Below are 13,319 nucleotides of genomic sequence, written 5' to 3'. Positions count from 1 at the left end.
TTACTCTCATAGCATCTAAAGTAAGACTGAGTCTATACTTGGTAATCTGCTACTCACCATGGCAAGTGTGATGAACTTTGGTTGTGATTCATTCTTGTGAAATTTGGTATTTTAGACAAGACAATTCTCACTTTATATTTGCATTATGCAAATTCAACTTTACATAAAGAATTCTGAAAGAAATCAGCATTACAAAAAAAAACCTTTATTAATTTTACTGTCCAGTACTGTACTCTCAGCACTCCTGCCCCTCCTCTCTGAGTCAGTGGGTGAAAGCAGAACAATCCTACAGAAAGACCACCTACAGGGGGCTTGACTTGATTGACTTAAGATCTCAAATGCTAAGAGAGGGGAGAACTTTGCCCAGCTCTACTCACCCAGGTGTCTGCAATCCTCTTTATCTTCCCTCCTTTGATAGTAGCCCTGTACATGTTCCCTATCCTCTACAGCAGGGGTCGGCAACCTTTTTGGCCGTGAGAGCCATAAACGCCACATTTTTTAAAATGTAATTTCGTGAGAGCCATACAGTGCTCATAGTGCGTGCTCCTGTAACAGCACCTGCGAAAAAATTGACATTATGGTTCCTGCAGAAAGAGCCATATCTGGCCCTCAAAAGAGCCAGATATGGCTCAAGAGCCATACGTTGCTGAGCCCTGCTCTACAGTCTGTGTCAGTGTTGACCACACATACACCAGTCTGCCCCCTTCTCCTCTCTGTTCAGGCCAGGCCTCCAGGGACTAGCCCCCCAATTGAGTGTTCTGCCTCCTTCCTTCTTCCTCTGTCTCTGGCTCCATCATGTCCTTAAACTGTGTGCAAGTCCCATCTCTCTACAGCTAGTGGTCCCCTTCCTGCCTTCCTCCCTCTGTCTCATCCTCATTTCAAGGACAAATTCAAATTTTGTAATGACTTTACATACATAAAGGTCTGAAGACTGTCCACTTAAATGAAGTGAGAAGTGTCTATAACTATCACTTGTAGCCCTGAATTCCCAGGTTCCCAACCCAGATACTGCAGCCAAGATCATAAGAGACTCAAGTACATGTTACTTGAAAGTTCACCAAGGTAGGGACATCTTTTGAACTTAGTTTTCTGGAGCATTGGGTGGTTTTTTTGTTTATTTTTTGTTATTAAGAATTAAGAGATAGAAACATGAAGAAGAAAGATTTTTATCCATCTTCTGCTACATAGGTGGGCAGGGTTGAAAAGAATTTATGATCTCAGGATGCTTGCCCCACTCTGCTTTCCTTCTGTTGCTACTGTTGCTGTTGCAATGCAGAGAAATCAGATTTTTTAAATGCCAGACAGACTGCAAAGAGCAAAGAATTATAGTAGATGAGAAAACAGAAGTACCTGGACAGGATATCTTCAATAAATCAATTAATAAATATTTAAGAACCTACTATGTAGGAAAAATGATGGAGTAGGACATTAAATTTCCTCACCCTCCTAACACCTTCTCCTCAAAAAATCAAAAATAACTCCACAGAATCCATGCTAAAAGCGGCCTCATCAGCTGTGGTCACTCCCAGGAGAGTGGAGTCCCTGGCCTTTGCTACAAAAAAGGTAGGCTTTCTGCTTACAACTGCAGTGGCAGAACTAGCTGTGGGCTCTGGTTGGAACACCTGAAGTGAATCACAGACTTGGGTTTAAGTAGAACCAGAGATTACATCAGACCCTGGACTATAGAAAGTGGACTAACTAAATAGGGCTCCCAAAAAGAACAAACACAAAAAAATCCTGAAACTTAAGGTACCATCCCCTAGCATTCTTGAAATCCTGGGACTCCAGCATGAATTCAATAATTAAGTCTATTGGCCTGACTGCTGACATGAGGGGGCAGCTAGATGGATAGAGAACCAGGACTAAAGATGGGAGGTCCTGGTTTCAAATCTGGCCTTAGATACTTCTCATCTGTGTGACCCCAGACAAGTCACTTAATCCCCATTACCATTTACCATTCTTCTGCCTTGGAACCAATGCACAGTATTGTTTCTAAGATGGAAAGTTGTTTGTTGTTGTTGTTGTTGTTGTTGTTGTTGTTGTTGTTGTTGTTTAAGAAAAAAGAGCAAGCAAAGGAGAAAGAACCCAACTGTTGATAGCTATTATAGGATCAGAGAAGACCAAGGTTCAAACTCAGAGGACAGTGAAGTAAAAATACATACTTCTAAAACAGGAAAGAAATACAATAAATTACCACAAACCCAAAAAGAGTTTTTGGAAGAGCTCTAAAAAGACCTCTGTTGTTATTAAAAATGATGAAGGCCGAGATTAAAAGGGAGAATGGTATTTTAATAAAAGCCATGCTGATAGAGATAAATCATTAGACCATGCACCTGTAAGTATTCAAACTGCAGCATCAGTCATTTTACCTTTTGTATCTTCACGTGCCCAGGTAGCTAAAAAGACCGCCCCTCCTGACTCCAGGAGTCTTATCCCCTCTCTTACATCATCACGCTTCCTATCTGCCTCCATTTTTACAAGAGGAATCATGGGAAATGTAGTTTTCCAAAGTCCCCTAAAATGTTCACAGGAAGTTTGTAAGATACTACATATCTTGATGCTCAATATTTCCAAATAGAACCCCAAGTGATTTTAACTAACACACCTCAAAAACCAAATGAGAAAGGCTGAGGAAAAATTAGGGGGGAAAAGAATAATACAAGAAAATTATGAAAGGTCCCCTAAATGGAGATTCAGAAATTCATGGAAGAAAATAATTTATTAAGAACTAGAATCAGGCAAGAGGAAGCTAACAATTTCCTAAAACTACAAGCAATAATAAAGCAAAACCAAAAGAATGAAATAATAGAAGAGAATATGAAACATCTTATCACAAAAATAACTGACCTGGAAAATAGATTAAGGAAAAAAAATAAGAATTAGTGGACTCACAGAAAGTTCCAATTAAAAAAAAAAGTATAAACACCATAGTCCAAGAAATCATCAAGGAAAAGTGCCCAGAGGATTTTGAAGCAGAGGGTAAAAAAGAAATTGAAAGAATGTACCAATCACCACCTCAAAGAGATTCAAAGATGAAAATGCACAGGAACATCATTGCAAAGTTCTGTGACTCCCAGGTTAAGGATAAAATGCTACAGACTGTTATAAGAAAGAGAGGGTTATAGCAAGAGAGGATGGTGTTATATTGAATCTCTGGGAGCCAGGAGTTCACACTGTGATTGACAGGTGGATCCGCTGGATGTCGGAATGTTCCCAGAGGGGCATGCGGACACAGGAGAGGGCAGTTGGCCCAGGGGGGTATAAAACCAACCTGGCAGCCCTGGCAGGGGTGGTCCTTTCTTTCCGTGAGACCTGAGATCAGTGGATCCTGGTCTTTTGTGGGATTGAGACTTGCAGATTCAGCCTTGCAAGCTCCTCTTGTTTGTTCCTGTACCATCAACAACCTATACCCAGACCATCATCTCTGACTCTACTGCCCCTAGAAATTAGGAATCAATCATCTTAGTTATCTAAGTTTCCCAGGGCCCGGGAGGGATCCAGGAAGTCGGCAGGAGAAGAAGAAGAGGGTGGAAAGGGGTGGATATCTCAAACTGGTTAGGCATATCATCTAGTGAAGAAGAAGCAGAACATCATACAGCAGTTTGCCTACTCTGGTGTGGCTGTGGCCAGGCTAGACCAGAGAGAAGCTAACCATCCTAATTCATTTACTTGCCTACAGTTTAGAGATTCATCATTATCCATTTAATTAGGGTCTCCCAATACCTCTATCCAATCCCATTATCCTCCTTCGTTAAATACAATCAAAGTTTTAAAGTACCTTCCTGAAGTGGTTTTTCATAGCTTCTTTGGGAAGGGAGAGATGCCGTCAGATACCAATGTTACCAAGCTAAAGAGCCCATTATATAATATCAATTGACCCCAGGTGGGTCCTGAAGGGATATCATCCATTGACCTAAAGGATCCTGCCTGGGCACTGTTATAAAGGAGAGATGTCATCTCATCCTCTCTCTATACTCCATCTACATACATCTAGTAGAGGAGTAGTATTATAACAATGGTCTGCAAGGGACAGATGCAGAGGAAAAGATTCTGGAATGTTGAAGGAGGGGTACACTGGTACTGAGGGGGTTGGCTCTCTCTCTGGAGGTACCTGGGGAGAGTGGCTGCCTGTCCTTAGGCTGCTAATCCTATCCTAATTTCCTATCCTGCCTGCTGTCTTCTTGTTATCTGGTTACTATATTTCCCTTAGAGAGGAACTTTGTGATCCTGAACCAGCTGTCTGCACTGATTGTAAGATGAGGTCTGAGTCCTTTTTGAATCTAAGACCTTCCCTGGGCCCTGCCAAGCTTGCCATAGACCATTACCTTTAATACTAACTAAGGGGGGGTTACTGCAGGTTAGCTAGAGCAGGGACTGGGATTTTTAGGTGAAAGAGGAGAGGATTAGAGTAGTCCAACAACTCTTTGAAGACTCTCTTAGAGGAGACATTTAGATCCTGGGGACTTTAGATAATGGAAATTAGCATCAGGGATATCTTAAAGGGAAGGGAGATAGAATAGGGAGAGACTAAGAGTCCCTTTGAGGGACTGGGAAATTAAGAGAAGGGTGAGTAGATTAATAGAAAAGAGGGCAGGGGGATAAGAAAAGGGAGAGATTCATAGAAGGGAGTACATATCAAGAAATGGGGAGGGTAAGGTAGAAGATAAGGGTGGTATTTTTTAGAATCAAACTCATAATAAGAAGTAGAAAGACATGGTTGGGAGGATAAGGAATGGATTCTTGGAAAGATGAATAGAATAGACTAAGAAATAAAAGGGAAAGAGAAGGGACAAGGGAGGTATCCTTGGAAATGTGGGCCAATTTGGAAGTAAGAGGGCAAAGGGAGAGCATAAAGGAAGATTTCTAAGAAGAGGTGCAAATTATCTGGGGAGGAATGTGAAGAAGAAGGAGGAGGAGGAGGAGAAGAAGAAGAAGAAGAAGAAGAAGAAGAAGAAGAAGAAGAAGAAGAAGAAGAAGAAGAATGAAGAAAAACAGGATCAAGGGAAAGACACAACTTGAAATTATGACATTGAGTGTGAATGGAATAGATTTACCCATAAAATGAAAAGAGATAACAGAATGGATCAGAAACAAAAACCTAACATGTTGTTTATAAGGAACACACTTAAAAATGAGACACACATAGAGTAAAAAAGTAAAGGGATAGAACAGAATATACTTTACCTCACCTGATGCAAAAAAAAGCAAGTGTAGCAATCATGAAAGATGCAGAGAGACTAAGGAGCATGAGGATTGAGAAAAGGCCATTGGATTTGATAACTAAGAGATCACTGGAAACTTTAGATAGAGCAGTTTCAGTGAAATGATAAAGTCAGAAGTCAGATTGTAAGGGATTAAGAAGAGAGTGAAAGGAGAGAGTGGAAGCACCTATTGTGATGATGATGATTAATCTTTTTTTTTCCAGTCATGTCAGACTCTTCCTGACCACCCCCAGGAAAAATATGAAACACTTTTAAGTTAAATCTGTATAATTAACATTTTCCATCATTTTCTGAAATCCAGACAAACAAAACAATAAATCTTGCCCTAATTTTGTAACATTTGCCTAATTCCAAGGTGTAAATGCTCACACTAAAAACTTAATAACCCACTCTCTTGAGCTAGTCTAAACTGGTTCCAGCACACCTCTGATTATAAGAAGTCAGCCAGATAAAACACTAGCCCTTTACCAAACTAACTAGCAGAGTATAGTGAAAAGAGCATAGCATTTGGAATTAGTGGACATGATTTCAAATCTTGGCTCTGCTATTTACTATAGTACTATGGCATCAGGACTCAATTTGGAGTTAGATGATGTAGGCTAGAATCTTAACTCAGAACCTTGGCTCTAAAAATGGGAAACGACCCACTTGTAAAAAATATTTATAGCTGCTCTTTTTGTGGTGGCAAAGAATTAGAAACTACCGGGATGTTCCTCATTTGGGGAATGGCTGAACAAATTGTGGTATATGATGGTGATGGAATACTATTGTGATGTAAGGAATGATGAGCAGGATGATTTCAGAAAGATCTGGAAAGACCTATATGAACCTATGCAGAGTGAAATAAGCAGGACCAGAAGAACATTGTACACAGTAACAGCAGTATTTTACAATGATCAACTGTGATAGATTTAGCTACTATCAGCAACATTATAATCTAGGACTATTCTGAGAGACTGATGACAAAGAACACTCTCCACCTCCAAAGAAAGACCTGCTGGAGTCCAAATGCAGATGAAAGAATACAACTTTTCACCTGTTTATTTGGGTATATATTTGGGGGTTTTACTTTTATATGATTATTCACTTACAAAAATGAACAATATGGAAATATATTCCACATGATAATACATGTATATGCTAGAAGAAGAAAAAAAAGAACCCTGGCTCTGCCATTTAATACCAATGTGTCCTTTAACTTCTCTGCATTTAAGTTTCTTCCACTATAATACAAGAAGTCCCTTCCAGCTTCAAGTCTATGACCATTATCATAAGTTACATCGCCTCTAGAAAAATGAATTCAATTTTCTGACCTGTAAAATGAGAGGACTGAACAATATGACATAAAGTTCCTTCCACCTCTAAAGCCTTTCATCCTATGGCTCTCCAATTCATATCACTGAGGATTTATTGTGCCTAATCTTTAGTCCAAGTAACTAAGCCCACTGAACTTTTTCACTTTTCTCTTTAACTTGGGCTAATGATCCAGAAATATCACATTTAAGAGATAATCAGATCCAAAAGATTTTGACTTTGCTTGAATCTATCCATTTGGCTCATCCAAAACCCTTTGCTAAGGCAAAGGAGCCTGGATTCAAGACCCAAACAGAGATTTCCAATGACAAGAGGTAGAACCCACTGGAGACTCTCTTATTCAGAATTTGTATCAGCATCTGCATAAAACATGACTGCATTTCATAGAACTGAAAGTTCCTCTGGTATCCAAGAATCTACAAGAACTGCCACCTACAGTACCCATGTGCTGGGTTGTAACTTAAACTTCATGTCCCTTGGAAAGAGGGGTTCAATGATCAAACAACTGACCAATTAAATCATTTGCCAAACTTGTAAGGGATAAAAAACATAGCAAGTTACAGAATGGGGCTATTTCATTACTTGACATTCTAATATAATCTACTTAGTAATAGTTCACATTTATAAATCACTTAATTTTTTAAAAGTCACTTTTAATTATGTAACAAGCAGAGCAGTCAATAGAAATCCCATCCCTATAGCATGCATGGTGAGCCTTTCATGCTGCCAGCCCATGTGGGAAAAGGGAAAAGGAAAAAGTCTGTTTCCAGAAAGATGTGATGATGGTGGAATAGAAGGCCCATATTGATAGTAGAAAGGAGATTGTACTCTGATTCAGGGGGTATATTTTCATATTTTGGTCTTTGCTAAAACTTTTTTTTTTTTAATCTTTAACTTCTGTGTATTGGCTGCTAGGTGGAAGAGTGGTAAGGGTGGGCAATGGGGGTCAAGTGATTTGCCCAGGGTCACACAGCTGGGAAGTATCTGAGGCCAGATTTGAACCTAGGACCTCCCATCTCTAGGCCTGGCTCTCAATCCACTGAGCTACCCAGATGCCCCTTTGCTATAACTTTTCAATAAATATCAATAAATATCCCTTTGCAAAATTTAGTTGAAGCTAAATTATAATCATTGATTTCACAGGGATATCAATTAATCAAACATATGTTGGGGTACAAATTACTAGTTAGATAATATTGAGTAGATTGCAAATGGTATTGATCAATTGACATTGGGGAGAAACACAATATGGGGGCTTGTGATTGATAGAGAGATCTCCCTTAAAAATGAGAAATGCTGCTTTGGTTTGTGGTGGCCAAACTAGAAGTAGAAATGTCTTAGTTTAATTCAGTTAAGAAAATTATCCAGACATCTAGATGGCACAGTGGGTAGGGTATCTGGAGACAAGAGGACTTGAATTCAAATCTCGGATACTTCCTAGCTGTGTGATCCTGGGCAAGTTACTAAATTCTGTTTGCCTAGCCCTTCTTCTGTGTTTGGGTTGTTACTAAGAAAGAAAGTAAGAGTTTAAAGGAAAAAAAAGAATTTTATCACTAGAGTGAAAGGGGAGTCCTATGAGATTAGGGTCCTTTTATTAATCAAGGAAAAATGTCCTTTGTTTTGTCCTCTACTAACTTGAAGGAGGTGGCCCTTTTATTAAAGCCTAGACTTGATCTTCCAGAAGACTTAGTTTCGAAGAGTATACCTCCCAATATGAATATAGTTCTATTTGGTAAACCACATTTTAAAATGGAACTTTGTACCCTTGTTTTGATTATTCTATGGAATTTACCTTTTGTTTCCTGAATACTATAAAGTGTGAGGAGAAATGGGTTGGGTCATTTAGAATTCCAACAAGGAAGAGGAAAATCTTTTGGTTCTCTCCCTCTAAAAGCCCTACCAAGGGGTAGCTGGGTAGCTCAGTGGATTGAGAGCCAGGCCTAGAGATGGGAGGTCCTAGGTTCAAATCTGGCCTCAGATATTTCCCAGCTGTGTGACCCTGGGCAAGTCACTTGACCCCCATTGCCCACCCTTACCACTCTTCCACCTAGGAGCCAATACACAGAAGTTAAGGGTTTAAAAAAAAAAGGCAATTTGATCTGTTTCAATAATTTTTCAAAGGCAGATCAATCAGTTGCCTAAAATAAATAAATAAATAAAGATAAAAGCCCTACCAAGAATTTAATTAATAAATTTATCTTTGACAAGCTTGAACCTAAATGGCAGAATACTAAGTTTTCTTCCATATGGCCAAGGTAAGCATCACAGATACTTCTTTTTGTATTTGTCATCAAGGGAAGGAAATAAGCTTTTATATAGTGCCCACTATGTGCCAGATCTGGCATAAATTTAAACTGAAATTTGAACTCTGGTCTTTCTAATTCCAGGACCCATGCTTCTCAAGATCTATTTATCATCTCTGATAATCTGATAAGGACAGTTTAATTGATAAGGAAATAACTGGACAGTGGAGTTGTCTTTTAGCTCATGCTTCCAGCTCTGTCTCCAGGAGCATGGAGTTTATTATATTTTTATATAATATATTATATAATATATATATAATAAAAAGGGTCCTGCAGCATATTCAACATTATATATATAGATATATATAAAAATTATTATATTTCAAGACTCATTTCACACAAAAGAACCCCCCCAAAACTTTGCAGATGTGCAGAAGTTATAAATTATGTCATATCAAAACATAAAAGGTCTCATTGTCTTCAGAACAGAACAGAACAGACCAAGGCCAAGGCTGAATTTTGACTGGGTTCTTATCAGAAAGCTAAGTCAGGGAATATTTTGCTCAGGGTTGAATTGCCCCTGCTAAGGTTTTGGCCTTGGCTATACCAGGCAGCTGCATTCCTGGCCAAAGGAGGAGAGTGTTAACCTTTTAAATGCTGGCCCACTAGGAACCTAAAGCTCTTCAATAAGGCCAAAATACTTTTCAACAAGAAATCACAAGGATCACAAAAGGGGTCAAAAGAAGAGTCTCAGATTTTTATCTATTCTCTTATTGGCTTCCCACACATGCTCTATCAACCATACCACCAATCTCCTTTATGAGGCTCAGAGAAGTTAAATAATAATTGGTTACAATTGAATAGTGCTTTTAGGGTTAAAAAGTATTTTATAGACATTTCATTTGAACTTCACAACAACCCTTTGTGCTAAGGGCTATTATTATTTACATTTTACAGATAAGAGAACTGAGGAAGAGAGGTTAAATGACTTGTCCAGTGTTTACTAGATTTTAAGTGGCACAACTAGAGTGAAATCTTTTGATTTTTTGTCCAGAAGTTTCTCTAATATGGAGCAACCATTAGGATGTAGTAGGAGGAGTACAGCCCCTAATCCAATGATTTCCCACCTGCTCCCAGATCATTGGAAAAAGTCACAGAAAATGAAAGATGGTTGCTGAGACAAGGACTTATATATAGAGCATGATCCTTCATTTGACATGAATGTGGTAGAAACAATTCTATCAAGACATTTGGTAAGTTTGAATCTACTCTTCCCAGAATGAGCTGGTATAGTATGTGAGGAATTTGGGGGAAATGTTTGTAATTCTTTTATTCTTATATTTTTTAAAACCTCTTTTTATAAACTAAGTGGTGAAAATCAGTTAAATGGAACTGGCATGCTAATGGAAACATACTTAGGATGGGAGGTTGAGAAGAAGAAACCATAAACCCTTAAGGGCACTCTCTAGAACTTTGAGAGAAATATAGTGCTCTGACTCTGGAATAGTGTATGAATATTAGTAGCTACACATATACTCTGTTCTACATGTAATTTAGATTTGTAGTCACTGCAGCAATCTGTAAGTGACTTTTTAACAACATACCATGTTTATTGCACATTTTAATTTGTGATCCTTTGCTAGGAATGGTACCATGAAATGATTGCCTGAAAGCTGGCTTAATCAGCCTTGTTCTGTTAAGGACCAGCATTATTTTGATTTTGTGATGAACAATTTCATGTGTCAAATGTAAACAGTTAATTTTTTTTAAAGGATTGAAACCCTTGACCCCAGGAAGCAATAAAGCACTCCTTTACCCAGAGAATTAGAATAGAGCTTAAATGGCAGCCTGAAGGATAGCACTAAAATCATCAATGTAATCTAATCCAAGAACCATCATAGTTGTGATTGCATCTGAAATGACAGACTCTCTCCTTGCCCTGAAAGGAAGAGTGAAAATCTCAAGAGAAGCAATAAATGGAATGGTTGATCACAAGGGCCTCCATGATAGAACTGAGAGAGAAATGCCCCAGAAGTGCAAACAGTGAGAATGAGTGCAGAGTTTGGTAAACAGAATTAAGTGATTAGCCCCTTAGTCTCATAGCTAATCAGTGTCTGAGGTCAAATTTGAATTCAGGTCCTCCTGACTCCAGGCCTGGCATCCTAACTACTGTACCACCTAGCTACCCATTTTACAACCTATCTTATCTAGCCTAAGTACTTTTCCCACCTGCCCCATCATTTTACCCTTACCTTTTCCACTTTTTGATCTGCACCACAGATAAAGTGTCTTTTCTTTTCTTTTCTTTTCTTTTTTTTTTACTGACTACTCCAATTACAATGTAAGCTCCTTGAGAGCCACGTTGCTTTCTCTCTTTGTATCCCTAGTACTTTTTTTTATCTGCAATTTTACTTTATTTTTAAATAATTTTTATTTTTTAAAAGTTATCATGGTTATATGATTCATGTTCTTACTTTCCCCTTCACCTCATGACCTCCCCCCCCCCATAGCTGATGCGCATTTCCACTGGTTTTAAGATGTGTCATTGATCAAGATTTATTTCCAAATTGTTGATAGTTGCATTGGTGTGGTAGTTTTGAGTCTACATCCCCAATCATGTCCACCTCAACCCCCTAATACTTATTTAGTGCATTACTCGACTTGTAGTAAGCTCTTAACAAATGTTTTTTCATTCATTTCATTAAAAGTCTGTTTTCTGGGGGCAGCTGGGTGGCTCAATGAATTGAGAGCTAGGCCTAGAGATGGGAGGTCCTATGTTCAAATCTGGCTTCTGTAAGGATGGGATTTGAGCAAGGGAGATGAGACCAAAGGAGCCAGAGAAGGCAGTTGCTGACAGTTGCTGACAGTTGCTGACAGTTGCTGACAGTTGCTGACAGTTGAGACCAGAGAGGATTCTGGGATTTCTCTGAGGAAGATTTCTCTGAGGTCTTCGTCCAAGGACTGGGAAGAGGGAGGAGGCAGACATCCCAGCTCGAATCCAGTCCTGAGGGCTTTCTGAGGATCTTTCTTTTGGAAACTGAAACCCTGATTCCCTGGTCAAAGTCATTCCATCGCATCTCACCCATCAAGACTTCACCCATCAAGTAAGCTAAGTTTTTGGACTCCATTTTGGGAGCAATCTCTTAGTCTCCTTCACCCATTACCCAACCTTACTAAGAAACCCCTTTCAGTCAAAACTTACAATAGAAAACTTACTATATACAAAAATATTTATAGCTGCGCTTTTTGTGGTGGCAAAAAACTGGAAAATGAGGGTATGCCCTTCAATTGGGGAATGACTGAACAAATTGTGGTATATTCTGGTGATGGAATACTATTGCACTCAAAGGAATAATGAACTAGAGGAACTCCATGTGAACTGGAAAGATCTCCAGGAATTGATGCAGAGTGAAAGGAGCAGAGCCAGAAGAACATGATACACAGAGATGGATACACGGTGGTAAAATTGAATGTAATGGACTTCTGTACTAGCAGCAATGCAATGATCCAGGACAATTCTGAGGGACTTATGGAAAAGAACGCTACCCATATGCAGAGGAAGAACTACAGGAGAGGAAACACAGAATAAAAACAACTGCTTGAATACATGGGTTGAGGCAGACATGATTGGGGATATAGACCTGAAAAGACCACATCAATGTAACTATCAACAATTTGGAAATAGGTCTTGATTGATGAGGGAGGGGGTAAAGGGGAAAGTAAGAACATGAATCATGGAACCATAGAAAACATTTCTAAAAAATAAAAATTATTTAAAAATAAAAAAATAAAGTTACTAAGCATAAAAAAAAACTTACTATAGAAAAGGATAGTAACAGAAAAATAGAAATAGAGGGAGAAAGGGTGAGGGGAGAAGCTTAGGAGTGGGAACTGAGTTCCCACCTAAGTGACAGACAACATAGGAGTAGCAAAGAGGGCACCCCAAAATCCTTCTGCCCTTCACTCCTTTCCCCAATCCCTGTTTTGTGAATAATAAAAAGCCATTTAACAGTCAGATAGTGTTCCAGAGTGCCTGAGAGACAACAAGGGAGAGGGGAACCACAGCTTGGTCTGGCTGCCTCCATCTTGAAGCCGGACCACCCGCTGTGAATTTAACTGATTAGGGAGAAGTTTGTGTGAACCCCATCCTTATTTGGGATTGGATTGGGGTGCCACATACCTCCTTTATAGGGAAGCCTTGCCCCTGACTCCTGTGGGGCAGCACGACCATCCAGGTCACCCAATTTGGGGGTGACACCCCCTTAAAGTCTCCCAGTGTATCTCAGTGTATATTTTTTCTTTTTAAATCAAAATAAATTTACTTAACAAAAATCTATCTTCTCTCACCTTCCCTCTTTCCTCAATTTAAAAAAAAAATCTTTGTAACATATATCATCAAACAAAATTAACTCCTGCATTGGCCATATCTCCAAATGATATGTCTCATTCTATACTCTGAGTACTTCGTTGCTTTTTTCAGGAGGTAGGTAGCATGCTTCAGTTATTTTTACTCTGGAATTATGATTGGTTATTGAATTGA

This window comes from Gracilinanus agilis, chromosome 1 (genome assembly GCF_016433145.1).
Source record: "Gracilinanus agilis isolate LMUSP501 chromosome 1, AgileGrace, whole genome shotgun sequence".
NCBI lineage: Eukaryota > Metazoa > Chordata > Mammalia > Didelphimorphia > Didelphidae > Gracilinanus > Gracilinanus agilis.
This window is presented reverse-complemented; position numbering follows the sequence as displayed.